This window comes from Haemaphysalis longicornis, unplaced genomic scaffold (genome assembly GCF_048455015.1).
Source record: "Haemaphysalis longicornis isolate Haplotype H1 unplaced genomic scaffold, Haemaphysalis longicornis Haplotype H1 scaffold_1, whole genome shotgun sequence".
In the NCBI taxonomy this organism is placed as follows: Eukaryota; Metazoa; Arthropoda; class Arachnida; order Ixodida; family Ixodidae; genus Haemaphysalis; species Haemaphysalis longicornis.
The window spans coordinates 214708386-214727154 of NW_027526203.1; the positions used below are offsets into that span (position 1 = coordinate 214708386).

Below are 18769 nucleotides of genomic sequence, written 5' to 3' on the forward strand. Positions count from 1 at the left end.
AGCTCATCATTGATTGAGGTCATGCATGCAATATAATTTCAAAAAGACATCCCATTGTGCCATCCACCCAACCTCGTCAAAAATGTTCAAAAGCAAAAAAAAAAAAAAAAGCTGCCAAATTCAATAAAAAGCAGCGGCAGCACCGACGTTGAAACAGGAAAAAATATCAGCCCTTGCTTATTACGACATCGACAGAATAACACTCCCCCTCCCACTTTTTGTTTTCTACAACCTTGCACCGAGCACAGCACAACCTTGAACTGTGACATCTGTATCATCATTCCGTCGTTCCCTGTTCCTCTCCTGCCCCACCAGCACAATCATAGCCCCCTCTGACAACAGTCATTCTCGTCACTCAGTGGAGTTATAAAGTACTAGCAATCACAATTTTATTCCATTCTTATTGTTAGCGACCGTAAATATTGTGTACAAATGCAATAAACAGACCACCTAGTTTCTCCTACAGAAACAACGTTGGAGAACAAGGCAGATATCAAAAGAAAACAAAAGTTGGGAATGGAGGGGGCATGAAGTCGGGCGCTAAATAAGCAGACGCCAAATAATAATACGATTACTTACGCTAGAACACTGCCAAATTTCATTGCGCAGTGTTATCTTACTATCTGCTGCTTTTTTTAACGTTCAAATGGAGCGCCAAAAAACTCAGTCCGCGTTTTGTGTTTGTAAACTTTAAAAATCTAAGCTTTTTTATTATATTGCACACAAAAAATAATAATTTACTGTTGTAGTCAGTAAAAGAGGCAATTATTTATTGTTGTCGTTTTAATTTCTTTACGCAACTCCTTGTCAACGGCCGAAACCCTGAGTACGGCGCGCGGCGGCGTGGCCGGATTCCGGAACAGATACCCCGTGACCCTCCATGCCGTGACCCGTCTTTCATGGATTGTTTACTGTGGTGTGCAGTTACACAAGCGCAGTTATTATGATTAATTGGACACCTCGTCGTCTTCGGTTATGTCTGTCGTGTTCGACTTCGCGATGAAGTATTTGAGAACAACTTTGCCACCTGAAGACGGCTAAATTCGTTCGGCGCTTGCCCCTGAACGTCGCTCGCTCTTCTGCTTCGTTTCCTGCAGGTAAGCTGTCTCGACACATTTGCCGCCTTTCTTTTCACTGGATGCCGTTTGTAGCTGTCAGCGCCGCTTTAAGGATTCGTTAACAGGAGCCCGCGTGTGTGAATTGTTTAACTGAACTAGCTAGGTTGAACCTTGAGGGCTCGTCTTTAGAAAGGCGATGTGCGAAAGAACATTGTGGTGCTTGCATTGAGCGCTGAACGCACTGGCGCTCAGTAACGCAGTGGCGCTCAGTAACTCAGTAACGTTTCCCATTCCGCAGCACTACATTGAACAGCTTCAGAGTTCACCACTGCAAACCACGTCTTACGCGTAGTTTATCAGAACACGGGCGGCTACTCCTCTAAACTGTGCTGCGCAGCGTTTACGGCTTCGTTAATCACCGCTGTCATTTGTGCCGTGTTGGGAATGGCGAGGGAGAATCGTTTGCGAGCGAATGTGCGCGCCTCGCAAGCTTCGTTGCGTTTGCGGCGAGCCACCTCACCATGTGTACGGTGCCGTTGTACGCGGGCATTGATTTTGGCTGAATATTGTGTTGCCCGAGTTGTAACATTCGTGCACCCAATAATTTCCATTCTTGCCTGTGTGGTAATCATGTGTCATCCTGTTTTAGACCTCTGGACGGTCTGAGCACATCACGTCCCTCCATTCAACCGGACAAGAGCCACAAGCATTGTCAACAGTGTTTGGCCGCCAGAACGTAAGTTTTCAAACACAGTTTTGGTAGCACAGTGGGCTACCATACTTCAATAATGTTCGATCACTTGAATGTACAAGTTCCCTCGTACAAGCCAGGAATTTTTTTTGGGGGGAGGGGGGGGGGGGGGGGTGTGGTCGACCAAAAAATGGGACGGAGAAATATGTAGGCAAGGCATCTTGCGCGTTGTTTTGCAAACGAAGCTTGAAATAACTGACTTTAACATGCGATTTGTGTATGCTCAACACTACCTGTAAAGCCCACCTTAAAGGAGAGCCATGAAGACAAAATACAAGTTGGGTTTATTAGAAAGACTGCTTAGTCCTGATAACAATGATCCCAATATCATCGCAATCTTCGAAAAAATAACGGAGATATTAAGGAAAACGTTTGAAGCAGTCGCGACCCCCTAGCCAATTTCCCGCAACTTATTTATGACGTCACGGAACCTTGTTTGTGCGATTGGCGGCCGTCTAACTGACCTGTCGCGACGGCACATGACTGGACGTCTGTAATCCGGCCTCTAGTTTCATTTGACCGCATCACTTGAACGTTAACGTGCAGTTAAGGCACTGAAAATTATGTTTTATTGTGGGCCCGTATGACGTCATTCTTGCTCATAACACGTCACTGTGGCGCAAAATTTGAAAGTTTTTAAATACTTCTTGCTTTTTTTTCGTTAAAAAACATTTTGCGGCTCTAATGGAGCTGAGTGACATACTGAATCCTAGTTCTTTCAAATTAAACGAAGTTGTATTTTCTCTTCATGGCTCCTTTAAGGAGCTTAGATGGTGATGATAGTGATGATCAGCTAAATTGCTGTGCGCTGGTCTATGGGCAGACTACGGGCGATTCATTCGTCCGCAGAGCAGGTGGTTAGGCGGACCCGCGCTCGTGAGTGTGATCATGAGCGCGCTCGTGAGTGGCGCGCGGACCCCGAAGTTCGTCAGGCGGAAGTGGAGGCCAACACTGAATGTTTACTATCAAGATTCTCGTGTTTTAGAAAAGGGACTATTAAGTTTTCTTGTCAGCTATGAAGTACAGTCGAGCACGATTTGAAGGTTATCGAGCGGCCAAGCGTGCCACCAGCCCACGGTTTCGTTTCGGAACCATGAAAATCGAGATTTCACACTCTTCGCTCCCTTGTTGGCTGTTCCATGATACAACAATGGCCTGCACGACTGACTTGCCACCCTTTGGGTTTCAAGCTGTACAGGGCCGTACACGCTAGGTGCGAACACGGCGCAGCGTGACCTTGCTCCGCGGAGCGCCAGCGCACAATCCGCGGCCGCGCATCGAAGCTAAGCGGCGCAGGCGCACAGGGGCTTGGAGGTGGGGCTTCGTGTCGTCTGCTACCGCGGGAGAGCGCCGTGCCTGCTTTGTTGTGAAGCACGCCTAACTGTAGGCTTGCCTGTAGCGTCTAAGCGCGCTGCGACAGCATTGCGGGAAAGCGCACTTTCCTTACTGCGGCGCGTTGTGTAGTTTCTGCCTACGAGAACCCACAGCTTCCGCATTTCAGTTCCGCGGTGCAGGTTAAATGCAAGTATTGTTGCAAACATTTCAGGACTGGCTTGGTTTGGTTCAATGAGAGACGCTGTATAGAACGGCATCGTATAATTTCGGCCACTAGGATTTATTTAATGCTCACTGGCATTACGCAGAACATAATTGTCTGTGCATTTCGCCTCCGTGGAATTTCGGTCACAGCAGCTGGGTTTCGATCTGCCGAATTTCTTCCAGATGTGTATTGGCTTTTTTCAAACATATGAATATCGCGCATCGTCGAGATGGTTCAAGCAGTCGCCCAGCCAGGAAGTCACGCCCCCAGCACAATCGTCTACTCTACGGTCGAATCCTGGACCGGTCCCACTCTAGTGTGCTATATTATAATGCATACGTCATTGGTTGCGCTCCCTACATGGCTAGTTATTTGGAGAAAGCGGCCCCTCCCTTTGTTGCCACCTGTGCGCATCCTCCTTTATGGTAAGACCCGTACTTCCTCGCGACTCCTTGAACCATCTCAACGATGCGCGATATTCATATGTTTGAAAAAAGCCAATACACATCTGGAAGAAATTCGGCAGATCGAAACCCAGCCGCTGTGACCGAAATTCCATGGAGGCGAAATGCACAGACAATTATGTTTTGCGTAATGCCAGTGAGCATTAAATAAATCCTAGTGGCCGAAATTATACGATGCCGTTCTATACAGCGTCTCTCATTGAACCAAACCAAGCCGCCAGTCCTGAAATGTTTGCAACAATACTTGCATTTAACCTGCACCGCGGAACTGAAAAGCGGAAGCTGTGGGTTCTCGTACGCAGAAACAACACAACGCGCCGTAGTAAGGAAAGTGCGCTTTCCCGCAACGCCGTCGCAGCGCGCTTAGACGCTACAGGCAAGCCTACAGTTAGGCGTGCTTCGCAGCAAAGCAGGCACGGCGCTCTCCCGCTCTAGCAGACTACACGAAGCCCCGCCTCCAAGCCCCTGTGCGCCTGCGCCGCTTAGCTTCGCTGAGCGAGGCCACGCTGCGCCGTGTTCACACCTAGCGTGGACGGCCCTGTACATTCGTTGTTATCAAGCACAGACTTGGACTTGGTTGCCCTTTATCTACACCAATGATAACGAAACTTGCATGGAATATTTGCTAAAGCTGTTGTTCTTCCTTCTTCCTGCTTCGTTTGAAAGAGTAGCTTTCCCGCGACAACCTCCGAATCGCAGTGGACTGTACATGCGGCGCATTCGTATATTATGGTGGTGAAACTAGCAAATGTGCGTCTTCGTCCTTAAGTAATCGCCTTTTGTTATTTTTTGTGCTAGTAGCGCGAGTAGTAAACTTTCGCTAAGCGGAACACCTTATTGCACTGCTGTTGAATGTTGAGCTTGTTGCACGTTTCTTAAATTTCATTATATTTCTATCTGTTAAATCGAAACAGACATGGCTTCAGTAAAACTCCTGTTAAGCAAATACAGAATGCTGATTCTAACCAAGAGGGAGGTCAAGGAAACTGGAATAGTGCCAAAAAAACAAAGCTCCGCATTAGGGAGAATTGTGTAGTTTTGTTGATGTGGAGGAAATACAAGATGGGCAGAGCAATGCTTTTTATGCAGCAGAAATTATGGATCTGCAATAGTCAATGAAATGCGATGTCGGTAGAAAAGTAAACATATCAAGGATTGATAGTTGACTGAACAAAATACAGCGATGTGCTCTGTCATGTGATTATACTTTGTACCAGTGTAAAGACAAGGAATGACACGCTCCCGACAACATGTAAGCCTATATGAGGCTTTTCCTGCTGTTCTGCCATTCCCCGGCCGTGCTGTTCCGCCATTGAAACAGTGGGGCTGTTTCGATTGGCTCGTGGCAGGTTCCCAGCGCTTGTCGGTGTATCCGGCACGAAATGCAGCCGGGCTGTATATGTTGACAGGTACAGCATCTGGAGCGGGCGCAGGGATCAGACGTTGACATAGCCCTTGTTTTCAGCTTTATATGAGCAAGAATGTCCTTAAAACTGCAGGTTCTGCGCCTGCAGGTGACTTCAGGCGGTTTTTCAGGCTGCTTAAACCGCAACCCAGCAGTTATCTTCTTGGATGTTCTTTTCCCCGGGGCTTCTCCTCCAAGCCGCAGTAGCGCTGAGGATCTGACCCCGGGTATCCTCAACCGACAAACTCAGCCTCTGATACAAAACTACATTTATTTACAGCCCGGCGGGCGACTAAAAAACAGTGCTCAGGCGGAGCTCGAAGACGACGGGCCGAGCTCTCCTGCGCCCGGACCACGTCTCCCGATGTCGTCTCCTTGTCTTCATCTTCCCTCCACCCTGACGCTGGGGGCTAGGGAAGAGGGAAAAGCGAGTCCTTCGTGGGGGTCCAACCCCATGTGGTGGCCATTAGCGCATCCGGTGCGAGCAGGCGTGACCTTCCTCGGGATGCGCGGAGTTTCAAGGCGCCAAGCGACACGTGCGTTCAATTTCTGTGCCGCTCGTCCCGGGGCCCGCGCCAGTTCGTGCGTCGAAGCGCGCAACACCTCCACCGCCACTGTGAAACATACCTTCAGGAATGTTTCACACACGAAACACACACCACACACACATTTGGCCCGTGCACCATCGTTCCTTCAGTTGACGACACAACAATCAGCACGGCCAGTGCCTCTTGACCCTGGCTGCAGGTCACCATGACAAATTAGGCACAATCCTCACATAGCTCATTCAGAGCGAGCGGCCTTTAGAATGCGGTACGCACCGGCCGTCGTCGTCCGCAAAACGCCCTTGCCATGCGCCGCACACCCTCACACAACAGTATCAGGGGCCCCTCTCTTCCTCGCTCGGGAAGGGACCACTGCTGGGTCGTCAGCATGCGTTGGAGCCACTCTGCACTGAGGTGAAGCTGACTGACGCTTGCGCCTCTTTCCAGGCGAACCCTCGGGTTCGGCCGCTTCTGACCCACCGTACGCGCACGAGGTGTCATTCTCTACGACACACCTTTGGTCAGGGTAAGCAGCAGAGGGCTGCTTCGTGGGCACGTTAACGCGGTCATGCAATGCCGGAGAGGCTATCTCTTCAGTCACTGCAGTTCTACCTGCAACTGCCTGGGGCTGCGTTACATGAGCGGCCGTACCCTGATTTGCACTTCCCTCTCTCAATTCGCTGGAGCTTCCCATGTCAATCATATTTTCGGGACTCGACATTCGGGGACCTCCAGAAACACACGATGCAGTGTGCGCGACACCAACTGCATCCGATTCTTCACGCTGCCGCATCCTGCAAAGCTACTGGCCGCTCGGCCACGCTCCCAGGATGTTCTCTGTCTCCGCACGGTGCGACGACAGGCTCACGCTCAGCTGAAGCCAGTCTCCGCCCCTTCAGAACGGCTGATTTAAGAACCTCATAGTTCTTCCGCTCCTTAATGTGTGAACCCTCGCGTTCGGCCGCTACTGAACCACCGTTCGCGCACGAAGCGCCGTTCTCTACCACACACCATTGTGTGACGCAAGGAGTAGAGAGGGGCTCATCGGTCACATGAATTAGAGCATGCGACGCAGCTGAGGCTGTTTCTCTGGCTATCAGCTTTTTCACGGGCATGCCCACACTCCTTCGACGCACGAACTGGCGCGGGCCCCGGGACGAGCGGCACAGAAATTGAACGCACGTGTCGCTCGGCGCCTTGAAACTCCGCGCATCCCGAGGAAGGTCGCGCCTGCTCGCACCGGATGCGCTAGTGGCCACCACATGGGGTTGGACCCCCATGAAGGACTCGCTTTTCCCTCTTCCCTGGCCCCCAGCGTCAGGGTGGAGGGAATATGAAGACAAGGAGACGAGAGAGACGCGGTCCGGGCACAGGAGAGCTCGGCCCGTCGTCTTCGAGCTCCGCCTGAGCACTGTTTTTTAGCCACCCACTGGGCTGTAAATAAATGTACAGTTTTGATCGGAGGCTGAGTTTGTCGGTTGGAGATACCCGGGGTGAGATCCTCAGCGCTGCAGCGGCTTGGAGGAGAAGCCCCGGGGAAAAGAACATCCAAGAAGATAACTGGCGCAGTCGACAGGATCTTCAACAGCGACGACTCAGCCAGCCGGCGGGCGAGATGGAGCAGGCGGAGAAGTCACGGCCTGCTGAACGGGATCGGCGGGAGCAGCGAGCTCGTCAGCCTGGTGGAGAAGCGGCTCGACCGGCGCTCAGCGGACTTCCCAACGGAGAGCGGCAGCCTGCTGAACGAGATCTGCAGGAGCAGCGAGCTCGCCACCCAGGTGGAGAAGCGGCTCGAGCGGCGCTCAACGGACGTCTCAACGGAGACCGAGGCAATCTCTGCGGCCTGCTGAGCAGCGGAGAAGCAGCTTGGCGAGGCGGCAGGCGAGAAGTCGGCGGGCGATTGTTTGGTGGACACCTCGGCGGAAGGAGCGGTGCATAAACGGATAACCCATCTGCACCGGTGCGGCATCTCTACAGGCGCCGAGCTATACAGGTCAGTGCCTCGTTTGATGCTGGGTCTGCGGTTCACCATGACATCTAGCGGCTATCTAGGTGTAGCCGCGAGATAATGATGATTAGGAAGCGTGCATGAACGTTGCAGGGACAGCAGGCATTGCAATGTCGTTCGCTGAGCAGAAGGCGCTATTGCTGGCGAAATTGAGAATCGCTGAGGCAGAGTTAGCAGCGGAACGTTCGAAGAGTGGACGTTTCAAGAGAGCTAACAACGTTCCTACCTCACCGATTGCTCAAATAGTAATGTTCAGCACTCGGGGAGAGAGTGAACTGGGGTGCTCCGGTACGCCGAAAGATGCGCTGGGTGGAACCCATTCACTGGGCGCGCGTAGTCCTCTTGTTTCGCGGGATCCGCCACGATCAGAGTCACGTGGGAAAGGCGAAGATAGGATAGTGGCGCACGTTCCTTCGTGGGCGTTGAGATTTTCTGCAACCGGGGAGCAGGATAGTGAAGCATCCCGCTTAGAGAATTTCACCGAAATAAAGATGGAGGTGAAGGAAGGTGTTACGCGCGAGGCTGCGTTGGTAAATGACAGGCGGTCAAAGTTGAATGAGAGTGTGCGCATGCCCGTGATGAAGCTGATGGCAAGAGAGAAAGGCTCCGCAGCGTCGCATGTTATTGTTCATGTTGCCGATGAGCCCCTCGCTACTCCTTGCTTCACACAACGTTGTGTGGTAGAGAACGGCGCTTTGTGCGCGCACAGGGGTGCAGTAGCGGCCGAACACGAGGGTTCGCACAGGAAGGAGGGGAAGAACTATGAAGTTCTTAAATCAGCCGTTGTGAAGGGGCTGGTTTCAGTCGAGCGTGAGCCCGTTGTCACCGCGTTCAGAGAGGGAGAACGTTCCGGGAGCGTGGGCGAGCGGCCAGTTGCATTGCAGGATGCAGCAGCACGGGAATCGCGCGAGGAATCGGATGCAGTTGGTGTCACGCACACTGTATCTTGTGTTTCTCGAGATACCCAAATGTCGAGTACCGACAATGTGATTGCCATAGGGAGCTCCAGCGAATTCAGCGAGGAAAATGTAAATCAGGGTACGGCCGCTCATGTAATGCAGCCCAGGGCAGTTGCAGGTAGGTCTGTAGGAGTGGCTGAAGAGATAGCCCCTACAGCATTTCATGTCAGCGTTGACGTAGCCGCTAAGCAGTCCTCTCCTGCTTACGCTGACCAACGGTGCGTAGTGGAGCACGGCGCTCCGAGCGCAGAAGCGGCCGAACCCGAGGGTTCGCCTAGAAAGAGGCGAAAGCGTCAGTCAGCTTCACCTCAGTGCAGAGTGGCTTCAACGCATGGTGACGAGCCAGCAGTGGTCCCTTCCCGAGCGAGGAAGCGAGGAGGAGAGGGGCCCATGATACTGTTGTGTGAGGGTGTGCGGCGCATGGCAAGGGCGTTTTCGGACGACGACGGCCGGTGCGTACCGCATTCTAAAGGCCGCTCGCTCTGAATGAGCTATGTGAGGATTGTGCCTAATTTGTCATGGTGACCTGCAGCCAGGGTCAAGAGGCACTGGCCGTGCTGATTGTTGTGTCGTCAACTGAAGGAACGATGGAGCACGCTCGCAAAGTGTGTGTGGTGTGTGAAACATTCCTGAAGTTATGTTTCACAGTGGCGGTGGAGGTGTCGGGCGCTTCGACGCATGAACTGGCGCGGGCCCTGGGACGAGCAGCACAGAAATTGAACACACGTGTCGTGTCACGCGGCGCCTTGAAACTCCCCGCATTCCGAGGAGGGTCGCGCCTGCTCGCACCGGATGCGCTAATGGCCACCACATGGGGTTCCCACGAAGGACTCGCTTTTCCCTCTTCCCTGGCTCCCAGCGTCAGGGTGGAGGGAATATGAAGACAAGGAGACGAGAGAGACGCGGTCCGGGCACAGGAGAGCTCGGCCCGTCGTCTTCGAGCTCCGCCTGAGCGCTGTTTTTTAGCCGCCCACTGGGCTGTAAATAAATGTATAGTTTTGATCGGAGGCTGAGTTTGTCGGTTGGAGATACCCGGGGTGAGATCCTCAGCGCTGCAGCGGCTTGGAGGAGAAGCCCCGGGGAAAAGAACACCCACAAAGATAACTCCAGCCTTGACATAAAACATTATGAAGGGGGAAGCACCGAACCCCCCCCCCCCCCCCCCCCCGGCTACGCCCTTGGCGTGTGCTTATTCTTTCTCTTGCATCTACCACATTCAAGTCGTCACGTTGATTTGGGAATGCTGGAATCCAGCATATGCTGGCAAGATACGAGAGCTTGAACACAACCCACTTGCCCGCAATGAGTTTTCAAAGATCTCCACCACCTGAAGGTACTGAAGTGAGGTGTAAGCATTGCCTGAAAACCATACCAGATAAGGGTACCAAATCATAGTTATGGGTCTTTCTCGCCCATTTTAGTGTTTTGAACGAAAAAAGTGCCATTTAAAGGTGACACGTCGTTCCCTACCGATTTCTGATGCCTGATTAAGTTTGTGGGCATAAATTTAGCAGCTTTCTCACATGTCTAACGTGTATGTGTGCTTGTTAGGAGTGAAGTAGGTAAAAATTGAAAGGTTTGATTGTAGTTGTGTATAGATTACCCACATTTTTTTCATTCCTAGAAAAGAAAAATTGAGGTAACCCTGCCAATTGTTCTGCATTGCTGCGTTTTATTATGCTTGTATGATTCGTAGAACCTGCAGGAGTTCAGCTGCTTGTTAACGGAAAAATGAACAGTGGTACAAAAAAAAAAAGTGCATCTACTAAAAAAATCTTCACAATCGCAGGATGCCAACGGTCCACCTACCAACTTGCGTCCTGCATTGTTTCTGCTGGCTGGAGCGGCGCATGGAGCATTTTTCAACTTCTCGAAGTTTGTGATCAAGCGCTGCCCCAAGTGAAGGATGCTGCAGAGGGATCTTCGGTTTTAATGCCACAATTTCATGTGCTTAGCACTTACTCGTAAGGCATTTTAAACATTCATCATCCCAGAGGATATGTTACCTTCGTCTTGGGTGGAATGTGGCTGCAATCAGGTTATTTGTGACAGAAACAAGTGAACCACGTGGTGAGAGTCATTGAGGCCCTGTTGATTGCGCATGCTACTGAAATAACATTTTCATTCAGCTGAATACTTTCTAAATATTACAATTTGTGAACAAAATATGATAAAAGTCATGATTAGTTGTACTGCAGTGCTGGAAAGAAATGCCAGCACATGTTTTAGGAGCTTCTTATATTTCAAGTCATTGGCTGGTGAGCAATAAAACATAACCGAAAATTGTTTAAAGTGAAATCAAATATTTGTTGTCGCCAGTGCATGGCCCGTAGTAAAAGCTATCTGGTCTCCAAATTTCAAATGAGACAGGAAATGCCAAAAAAATAAGGAAATAAACAAGACAGCTTGCTACAATAAACCAATTGAAATAATTGCTCAATGTCTATAAAGTGGTGATTCAGGCGGGTTAGTTCGGTGTTGATGAAATACAAGCAGGCCCTCGCCTGGTCAAAAACAAATAAACAAATAAAGACATTTTGGGCCCCTACTGGCCTTTGATCACAATGAAAGGGGGGGTGAAAGGTCGCGATTATTTATAGGTTTGGTGGTGCAGAGTGCGCATGTATATCTCGGGGGAGGACTACCCCGCGACTGGTTAATCGTGTTTTTAGTTGGTTGAATATGCACTGATTCTAAAAGTAGTCGTGTCGACAGGCACTTCTCTGATGCGATTATGCTTGCGGAATCCCAATCGATGACGTGGTCAGTAGCCAGGTGATGATCCGCCAAGGCATTTCAGCTTGCATTGCCTTTTTTGACATCGTTCTGGTGCTATTGAATTCTTTAAAAAATTTCCAGTTTCACCTATGTAGGATTAGGAACGAAAAAGAGACGCCGACCAGTCCAAACAAAACGTACTGACGTTTCGGCTTCCAGCACAAAGCCTTGTTCACAATAAATGCATCACCAGAAGTGGGTCGTTTAAGTGGGCTTGAATAATCGCTGAAAAGAGCATGCGTAGATCAGGTTTAGATTTCAGTCATTACGATTGACTGTGTTAGATGTGGTCTGAATGATTAGTGATTCCAGATGTAGCCGTGATGCTGTCACTTTTTCTGTAGTGACGATTCTTGCATTGTCCCAATCAATCTTGTGGTCATTCACGACGGCGTGTTCGGCTTTTATTCTTTACGTCACGTGCGTGCTGCTGCAGACGATTCTTATAATTTCCTGATTCCCCGATATACACGCCGCTGCAGTCTGCACAAGGTATCTCGTATACCACACTGGGGAAGCGCTCCTTGGGAAAGCGGTCCTTGACTCTCACGAGCTCATGGCGCATCTTTTTGGCTGGACCGTGGGCCACCTGCATGTCATATTCCCATAGGATACGTGCCAAACATTCACTTGTTCCTGGAAGGTAGGGCACAGGAGCTCGCTTCATCGGGGCAGGAGGCACGTCCAGTTGTCCCCGTCGGGTCAGTTGGCGTTCCGTTGCGTTTATAAAGTGCCTCGGGTAACCGCAGCTAGCCAGGTCGTCCCACACCTTTGCCGTGTCCACCGCCGCATCCTCAGGCTTCAAGCACAATCTTTTCGCACGCTGCAGTACCGTGCTAACAACAGCCCTCTTGTGGCCTCTGGCCCTGCCGAGACACGAGGACGTCCAGGAAGGGAAGTTTGCCATCGGCCTCCTCTTCTGACGTGAACTGAATGGCACGGTCCATACTGTTGAGGTGGGCCAGCAAGCTGTTCGCCGCGTCTTTCTGAACGACGCAGAAACAATCATCGCCATAACACAAGAACACTTGGTTGAGGGGCAAAGGAGGCTAGCGTGCGTGCTTCCAGCGCTTCCATGGGCAGGTTCGCCGCCGTGACCGAAATAGCGGCACCCATTGGAGTCCCCTGCATTTGCTTGTAAAAATGGCCCATAAAGACGAAGTACGTATTGTTCAGGCAAAAATCTAGAAGCCTGCGTAGTTCTGGCACATCCATCGGTGATCTCTCGGGCAACGTCTCATCAGCCTCGAGAGCAGCGGTGCATACGGTGACAGCCAGGTCACTCGGAATACTCGTGAAAAGGGACTTCGTGTCGAAGGACACCATCAAGTCGTCTTTCTCGATCACGGTGTTGCGAGTCTTCTCGACAAAATCGAAAGAATTACGAACGTGAGTGGTCCCTTTATTGACGAGCGGAGCCAGAACTTGGAGCAGGAACTTCGACAGGTGGCCCACATTCCAGCCAAAAAGATGCGCCATGAGCTCGTGAGAGTCAAGGACCGCTTGCCCAAGGAGCGCTTACCCGGTGTGGTATATGAGATACCTTGTGCAGACTGCAGCGGCGTGTATATCGGGGAATCAGGAAATTATAACAATCGTCCGCAGCAGCACGCACGTGACGTAAAGAATAAAAGCGTCCGCAACAATGCTGTAGCCAAACACGCCATCGTGAATGACCACAAGATTGATTGGGACAATGCAAGAATCGTCGCTACAGAAAAAGTGACAGCATCACGGCTACATCTGGAATCACTAATCATTCAGACCACATCTAACACAGTCAATCGTAACGACGGAAATCTAAACCCGATCTACGCACGCTCTTTGCAGCGATTATTCAAGCCCACTTAAAACGACCCACTTCTGGTGATGCATTTATTGTGAATAAGGCTTCCGTGCTGGAAGCCGAAACGTCAGTACGTTTTGTTTGGACTGGTCGGCATCTCTTTTTCGTTTCTAATGTACCCTCCCGGCCAGACGGGATTCCGTCATGCTCTCGATTTCACCTATGTAGGATGCGTCACAATCCTTGCATGGAATTTTGTAGGCAACTCCGGGGAATCTTGATTTTTCTAAAGGGTCCTTCACGCGTATCAGCTTCTGATTAAGCTGGTACGCGTTTAACACCATATTTTAATTTTAACACCATATATGCCAAACACCCTTGCAAGAGCTTCACTGATGCCTTGCGTGTAGGGGGCGGGCAGCGCGGTTTTGCCTGTATTCTTCAGGAACCCTTTCGGGGGAGGCAACTGAAGCCCGCAATTGTTGCGTCCTCACACGCTTTGAAGGGTAGCCGTTGCTGCGAAGGTCCTTCCTTACCACGGCTAGCTCTTGCTTGCACAGACCAGGCTCACAGCAGATTCGTGATGCGCGTGAGAAGAGTGCAGCGGCGACGAAGCGTTTTTGGCCTGTAGGATGCGCAGAGTCGAACCCCAGGAATCTACCCGTGTGGGTCGGCTTTCGATACACACTGGTTGTAAATCCTTTGGCCGACCGTCTCACAAGTACATCGAGGAAGGCGATCTGTCCATTATTATCTTGTTCCATGGTGAACTGGATGCTTGGAACACAAGAGTTTGCTCAAATAAAGGCATTACGTAATGCTCAAATAAAGGCATTACGTTTCGGCGGTGGATCACACAAAAATAGTCGTCTACGTAGCAGACAAAGATCTTGGGGCCGTCTTGTACGAGCATAGCGCAGAATTTTCTAGAGCCTCTAGGGCAATATTCGCACAGACTACTGAAACGGAAGCTCCCATCGCTGTTCGAAACCACTGGTCCGTTGAAAACAAAATATGTGTTCTGCAGGCCAAATTCCAGGAGACGATATAAGTCTTGCATCTCAATTGGCGAACGTGAAGGCAGAGATGCATCGTTCTCGAGTAGATCCTTGCAACTCGGAGCGTGTAATTTTGCCTGGAATTTGGCCTGCAGAACACGTTTTGTTTTCAACGTACAATGTTAAAAGCAGCGGTTTGGAACAGCGATGGGAGCTTCCGTTTCAGCAGTCTGTGCAAATATTGCCTCAGAGGCTCTAAAAAATTCTGCGCTATGCTCGTACAAGACGGCCCCAAGATTTTTGTCAGCTACGTAGACTGCTTTTGTGTGATCCACCGCCGAGACGTAATGCCTTTAATTGAGCATCTAAACTCTTGTGTTCCAAGTATCCAGTTCACCATGGAACAGGAAAATAATGGACAGATCGCCTTCCTCGACGTACTTCTGAAACGGTCGGCCAAAGGATTTATAACCAGTGTTTATCGAAAGCCGACCCACACGGGTAGATACCTGGGGTTCGACTCTGCGCATCCTATAGGCCAAAAACGCTCCGTTGCCGCTGCACTCTTCTCACGCGCATCACGAATCTGCTCTGAGCCTGGTCTGTGCAAGCAAAAGCTAGCCGTGGTAAGGAAGGACCTTCGCAGCAACGGCTACCCTTCAAAGCTTGTGAGGACGCAACAATTGCGGGATTCAGTTGCCTCCTCCGAAAGGGTTCCTGAAGACGGGCAAAAACGCGCTGCCGTCCCCTACACGCAAGGCATCAGTGAAGATCTTGCAAGGGTGTTTGGCACATATGGCATTAAAATTGCACACGTGCCAACGAACAGGCTTAAGCAGAAGCTGGTACGCGTGAAGGACCCTTTAGAAAAATCAAGATTCCCCGGAGTTGCTTACAAAATTCCATTCAAGGATTGCGACGCACCCTACATAGGTGAAACTGGAAATATTTAAAATAAGAATTCAATAGCACCAGAACGATGTCAAAAAAGGCAATGCAAGCTGAAATGCCTTGGCGGATCATCACCTGGCTACTGACCACGTCATCGATTGGGATTCCGCAAGCATAATCGCATCAGAGAAGTGCCTGTCGACACGACTACTTTTAGAATCAGTGCATATTCAACCAACTAAAAACACGATTAACCAGTCGCGGGGTAGTCTCCCCGAGATATACATGCGCACTCTGCACCACCAAACCTATAAATAATCGCGACCTTTCACCCCCCTTTCATTGTGATCAAAGGCCAGTAGGGGCCCAAAATGTCTTTATTTGTTTATTTGTTTTTGACCAGGCGAGTGCCTGCTTGTATTACCAGGCGAGTGCCTGCCTGTTTGTATTTCATCAATGAATAACCCTCCCCTGACGAGTTTTCGTCGAACCTTGGACTCTGTTAGGTGTCGGTAGGTTTACACAGCCAACTTGTGGGGACGCACATAAGCTCTTAACAAATGAGCTGCGTAGTGGCTATGCACTAGCCATGGTTTTTATTAGTTGCTTTGATGAATATGATCTTCTGTCGCAGTGTTTTAGGTAGCTCACTCGCACATTATTCCTTTGTTTTTTGGACATTGTGGAGTGTCCAGTGATTTTTCCTTCTATTTCTGATTTTTATTGCAACTGTAAATATGTCAGGAGTCCCGTAATGAGTTTCTGGCAGCAATAGAGCACTACTGTGTGCATGAAGGCAGCCTAAATAAAAAAATTGGCTGCCTTGCCTTTGCTTAGAGGGGCCATGCAGACAACGCACAAGTTTGGTTCATTTGACAGATTGCCTCGTTAGAATCATACTGACACCATTTTTAACGCGCACTTCACTCGAATAAGCTATATAATTAGGAAAAAGGGAATGGCCATGCGACCCACTAGCTCATTTCCCATAGCAGTACCTATGATGTCATATGTCCCCAGCTGTGCGATTGGCTGAGGCCGGCAAAAGCAAACGCAAATAGGGCAGGCCTTATAAGCATGCCGAATGAGCTATTTGCGCTTAAATGTAATGCATATTCATTTTACAGCAGTAAAAATGGGGCAGTAAACAATGAAAATTACGAAAATACGCGTAAACATACAAGTATCGATGCGCACTGCTGTTGGTACGGCGTGCACTATGCTTGTTTTAGGTGGACAGCACTCCGCCGCTTTGGAGTTGGCCTGCACGGCACTGGCCGATTGGCATAGGCGATGTTGTCTTACGTGACCCTGTTTGTCGAGGATAACCCATGTTTCACAAAACCATTACTTTCTACAGTAACGAAAACAAGCCAGGTGCAGACGCGGTCAAAAACAAAGCAATGGCAAACAACAGTTCGTGGATGAGTATGGTAGCTCCACCTGGGAGGACTGATGGCTAGCAAGGCTGCAGACCCGAGTGACGAAGTAGTCTGTTTGATCACACGCACTTATGGCTTCATTGCTGACATCCCAAAAACACACGATATGGTGGGAGAATCAGACTTTTAACCTAAATCAATTTCTCAGTGAATGCAGCATCATTTGCTGCCGGTCAAGTGGTGGGGGCACTATAAAACAGGAAATATTTCGAACGAAACGAACTTCTATGTTGTCCAAATGGCCCCTTTAATGCACTGTATTGTATTTTTGGTTCCTGTGGTGATGTCACCATGAAGGAACCGCAGTAGACAAAGTTATTGTCAGCGCTTTACCATGCATTTTTTTGTGTTTGATGGAAACAAATATAATACTCTAACCAAGGACTTTATCCGAAGCTATAAACAATTTTTTTGTTTGCTGCAGCGGATCAGAGGCTAGGGCACAAATAGGGGGTAGGACAGCTAGATATCTGTTCATCTTTCGCCGGCTTGCTTGGGTGTGACAACTGTATCTAGTTGTCAATTCCAATTTGTTGTGGTCAGTTTTTCTCAACTAAATTGTAGCTTTTTTAAAGATTATATTGTTTTTGTGGGCCTAAAGGGTTGCCTCATTGCGTGTTTCTCCTATGTAGCGTTGAAAGCGGATATTTTGCTTCAAAGTGGAATGTCGGCCTAGCATCATGGTCCTTTGGTTGCTGCTCACTTTTATTCATGCCATTATTTTTTATATTATCACTTAAAATTAAAAGTTAACCAATCTGCTGTCATTTTAATTTTGTCACCTGCTTTATACTTTCTTTTTTTCCAACTGTCTGTAAGGAGTGACAATTCGTATTTTTATGATACCAAGGTGTCGGACTGTGCTAGTTGGTACATGTTTGAATGGATGAAAAACCAGCGGAAAACACAGGGTACGGAAGAGAACGACGGGATAAGCTTGTCCCGTTGTTCTTTGTGTTTACCGCTGGTTTTTCATCCATTCAATTTTCATGAATTTGTTGAACAGTGATTAGTTTAAGTGCTCAAGCAATTTTTGGCTTGAAGGTTCCCTGTAGCATTTATATAAGTGCTCCCTGCTCTTTTTTTACCCAAGACCCCATTACCAGCCTTAATGAGATTGTCTTTTGTAGACATGAAGTTGAAATAAATATTTGTTTGCATTGCTTTACATATTTTGAAAGAATTGCTTGCTCACTTTTTTTCAACCCTGTTTCTTAATCCTGCTTAAAGCATTTTTCCATGTTTATTTTATTTTTTTATTTTTTCAGAAGCAGGAAGGGTGCTCATCCTCGGTTCTTGCTGAAGCACCAGTATCTGTACTTCACACGTGAGCTTTAAACATGCAGTACTTGCGGTATGAAACATTTTACCAGTATTAGCTTGCTTTGTAGAGGTCATTGTAGATGGCAAAGCTCTCGACAGTATAGTACAGGGTCTGGTGTAGTGCACAATCTCTCTATAACAGCACCCGCTGGGTGCTTGTTGTAGAAAATAATATTGTGGCTATAATACTTGAGATTATTTTAAAATGTACGTCAAATACTAGTAAGAATAGCTCTCTAAATTGGTGACCATTTTCCTGGTGGAGGCAGAAAGTGAAAATGCCCATGTGTGGAGATTTAAAGGCCAACTGCACTCAAATTTCACCTCGGCCAAATTTGTTTTTAATGCGTAGTAAGTACCCCCAAATAAGCTGAGACACAAGTGGTAGCCCCGTGAAACGCCTCGTTAATCAGTCAGAAGCGTTTAAAAAGGCTCCGCCGCAGACCACTCTGCACCTGCCGGCGGATCGCGTAAACAGTCATGACGCGCCTGTGACGTTCCAGCCTACGGTGGCTTTTTCCTCTGGCCAGCCACGCAGCGGGAGAACCGGTCGAGCTCTGCTGCCCCGTGCGCGCGTCGAGCTTGCGCGCAGACATTCTCCCGAACTGGTGACCGTCCGGCCGCTCGCTGGACGGCTGCAACGTCACTGCAATGGCCGCGCTCTCCTCGGTTTCGGTTTCAAAATCGCCGATTTTTGCTGGCCGCTTGCGGCGTCCACGTGCGTATTTCAGCTGTTGTATATTGCATGTTGCTTTCTTTTTAAGCAGACTATACGGAAATAGGGTTTTCAAGAAGTCGAAATTTTGAGTGCAGTTGGCCTT

General features: G+C 49.3%; 1 long non-coding RNA gene across 1 annotated transcript; it reads left to right on the forward strand.

The window, feature by feature from the left end:
• Nucleotides 1-859: 859 nt before the first annotated feature.
• On the forward strand, nucleotides 860-11205 carry LOC144168298 (uncharacterized). Its single transcript, XR_013322172.1, has 3 exons — nucleotides 860-1097; nucleotides 1708-1794; nucleotides 10520-11205. It is a non-coding gene; the product is annotated as an uncharacterized LOC144168298 (long non-coding RNA).
• The last annotated feature ends 7564 nt before the right edge of the window (nucleotides 11206-18769 follow it).